The following is a 3712-nucleotide window of genomic DNA, read 5'->3' on the forward strand; positions in this document are numbered from 1 at the left end:
CCTCTGCTACTGAGGCTAAGTGGGATGTTTGTCCATTTAGCATTTATCTACTATGTGTTGAAAGAGAGGCGGATCGGGGAGAAGATTAGGAAACCTTTAAACAAAGCTCTAAGTAGAACTATCTTGACATGATTCAAAACTGCACCCTTAGATGCTTGGTGGTATGAAGGTCTTGCCAATTCCCATTACAACACACATTGCAACATGCCTTTCTTCTCGTAAATGTCTTCTGAAGGTCATTCCAGCCCCTGCCAGTCCCTCTCCCCTTGACTTTCTGCCAGTGCTCAACTGTGAACCCTTAGAGCCGTCTGCTCTCTCCTCCTGCTCACCTGCAGCTGAGGCTGGCCAAGAAGACAGGGGAGTTACGTGATTGGTTCAAGGACCAGTGTGAGGTCTCCCGCTGGTGGGCGCACAGGGCTCAGCTGGGCATGCCGTTCTGCTGTTACCATGCTCCTTTAGTCACTCTTCCCACTGCCCCATCTCAGCCCCTGCTGGCATGCACGTCCTTCCCTAGGTTAGGAGAGGAGTCCTTCAGCTTCCTGGCCCCAAGCCCACAAATGCCCTTCCTTGCTGTTCTCAGGTCTCTGAAGCAAATGTGCTGCCCTCTCGTCTGCGGATAATTCCTCCTTCTCCATCTTGACACCTTCACCTCTTTCCTCTTGAGTACTTTGTTCTTTCCTTTATTTAACTTCTTACTTTCCTGAGTCCTCCATGTTTCCTTCTTTGACTCTTTCCCCCACAGATTATGAGCAGGCACAAGCTTAAAACACTAACAGGAAAAAAAAAAAAAAAAAAAAAGAGAAAGTGAAAATGCCCTCACTGCAGAGCCTGAGTGAGGCCCGTCTCAAGTCACGGTTAAACTTCTTTCTGGCAAGAGAAGCTGGCCTGGCCTACGTTGCTCCCCATCCAGCCCCTCAGTTAGTCTGTGCAACCTGGCTCCAACTTCCCAAAGCACCTGCAGGCAGGTGACACTCACGCCTCTCGCCTGTTCTCTTTCTGGAATCTGAAGGTGTGACCTTCCTGTTCTTCTGTGACAAAGGCGGTGCTGCCCAGCAGAGTGGAAGGAGCATGTGCTTTGTGGTAAGTTCCAACAGCAGCTCCACGGGGTAAGAGTGGTGTGATTTTGGATTCATTGCTGACCAGCTCTGAGACTTCTTTTCCTCATCTATAAAATGGGGAAGAGAGCAAGTAACTGCACAGAGACTTTGGAAAGACTGAAGAGGCCTTACAGACGAAGCACGTGGTACCCAGAAAGTGCTTTGCTCACAGCTTGCAGTGGTAATGCTTGCGGGTCCACGTGTCCCTTGCTCTTTCTTGCAACGTCTGTTCTTCATCAGTCTCTGCAACCACATCTTCTCTGTCTGCACCCACCTCCTATGTGTGTTTACCCTACAAACTCTGTAGGAAATGTGTGCTCCACATGGCTCTGCTCTCTGCTAATTTTGCAGATGCTCTTTCTGAGTAACTCACACTCCAGGAATTGTAAAAAATATCTTAAATTCATTAATTATTATCATTACTTTTTACCGCTGACCCTGCTTCCTTGTCTCCAGATGAACTCACCTAGCAGACAGCAGCTTTGGAATGTCCAGCAGACACAGTCAAGACGGAACTCACTTCCTTCCTGCAGCCTGCTCCTCCAGCCACTTCGAAGTCTTTGCTGGTGACGCCACCTTTTGCTCCCTCACAGGGGTCATGCTGAATGCCTCAGCTCCTTAGCCCCTATTATGGCAGCTTTCGGAATTCACTCTCCTTTAATGGGTCTCGTATTTCCCCTGTCCTCTATTTATATTGGCACTGCCTTAGTTTAATTCTTTAAGATCTTGGTCTTTGCAGGAGTTATTTCCTCTTTCTGCACTGCCTTTCTCTTATCTTCCCAGCAAATCCCACCTGGTCCTCTCCTTCCCGATCCCTGCTCAACATCCTTTCCTGGGTGAAACCTTTCTGGACTCCCCTCACCCAACACATAGCACGTGGGTTCTGTCTGGCGAGTTTCCCAGCAGCAGGAGCCTTCATCTCTCCAATGGTTTCTGCTCATAGCACCCCTGCTGGCACCCACAGGTGTCTATGGAATTAACTCAGTGTCTAGGAAAATATACATTTATTTCAAAAAATATGCAGTGTAACAAAAATTAGATTCAACAAAACATTGCTATGAATTTTGGCCTGTGATGGTGCCATACATAGTAATGTTATCAGAACCTCCATCATTGGTCAAGGCTGAGGTGGAAGCTCTGTTTTGATCAGCATCTTCGACCACCCGTGATATGTCTACCTGGACAGACTGAGGAAAAGACTTTCACTCACTGAAGTCCACATTCTTTCTGCTGGGTGAGAATCCAGGTAGCCACAGGCCTCTTTGTGGAAGGGGTGTGCAATGGTGAGTGGTGAGGGAGCATCCTGACCCAGAATCCACTTGGTTGCCCTGCACTCTGACACGGAGGTGGGACCCTGGCCATGTGAATTGCATGCCATGACCCCAGACCCCCCAGCCCCACTTGGCTCATGTTCCTGAGGCTTCTTCTCTCCTCTGTGCTTTCAACCTGCAGGAAGCTTCCTGCCCACCCATGGGTCACTGTGAGCTTGATTTTCAGAGAGTCAGCCTTTTGGTGGCAAGCAGAGGGGCTGGGAGGAGGAGAAAGCCTATTCCCTGCATTTGGGGCTGCCTCTGCCTGGGGCCCACACTCCTGGGGCCCTGGATTTGCCCTTCACCCTCCTTTCATTCTTGCCCCTGGTGGCCCCTCAGCTGCTCCCTGGGTTTTATGCTTGGTACCTGATAGAGTTTAGCTCTGTTCCCACCCAAATCTCATCTTGAATTCCCACATGTTGTGGGAGGGACCTGGTGGGAAGAAATTGAATCATGAGGGGAGGTCTTTCCCATGCTGTTCTGGTGATAGTGATTAAGTCTCATGAGATCTGATACTATTATAAGCGGAATTTCCTTGCCGGATTTCTTCCTCTTTGCCTGTTGCCATCCATGGAAGATGTGACTTGCTTCTCCTTGCCTTCCGCCATGATTTTGAGGCTTCCTCTGCTGTCTGGAACTGTCAGTCCAATAAACCTCTTTCTTTTCTAAATTGCCCAGTCTCGGGTATGTCTTTATCAGCAGTGTGAAAACGGACTAATACAGTACCTCCTCCTTATTGATTTTAAACAATGAGAAAGGACGGCCAGAGAATTCCAGTGAAGAAGTTGTGTAATAGCACCTGTCCATGGTCTTCCTGAAGTCCCTTACTCCCTGAGGGAAATGATTGGATCACAGCATGAGGACTTGGTTACCTCCAAATGACAAGGGAGTCCCGGGGGCTTGGCAGGGCAGTGAGCATATGTGACAGTGGGTGAGGAGGAGGGGGGCAAGGCTGTGGGGGGAGTTGTAGCCACAGTCCTGCCAGGACAGGGGACCCCCTTGGCTGCTTCCCAGAGGAGCTGAGCCCCAGTGGGTTTCGGTTTCTTGGAGCTGCCTGCAGGCCCCACAGTTGCATGGCGTGCTGCCTCCGTGGCACCCTCAGCCTCACTCTGGGTCTCACGGGTCATTAGCTGCGAACATGAAGGCAACAGGGGAAAACTGCATCCTTACATTTTGTTTTGTTTTGTTTTTGCCAGGGGCACTTATCCTGGTGGGATAAGGGCCTGCTCTTTTGCTCTCTCAACTGACTTCTTGGGGGATACCTGGGCAGTCTCTTATGTCCCTTGGCAGGGCTGTGCTGCCCTT

General features: G+C 49.9%; 1 long non-coding RNA gene across 1 annotated transcript; it reads left to right on the top strand.

Annotated features, from left to right (window-relative positions):
* The first annotated feature begins 830 nt into the window (after positions 1 to 830).
* On the top strand, positions 831 to 3077 carry LOC118146246 (uncharacterized). The gene is made up of 2 exons (XR_004731850.3): positions 831 to 1080; positions 1554 to 3077. It is a non-coding gene; the product is annotated as an uncharacterized LOC118146246 (long non-coding RNA).
* Positions 3078 to 3712: the final 635 nt, after the last annotated feature.

The sequence above is a fragment of the Callithrix jacchus genome, chromosome 12, assembly GCF_049354715.1.
Source record: "Callithrix jacchus isolate 240 chromosome 12, calJac240_pri, whole genome shotgun sequence".
Lineage (NCBI taxonomy): Eukaryota > Metazoa > Chordata > Mammalia > Primates > Cebidae > Callithrix > Callithrix jacchus.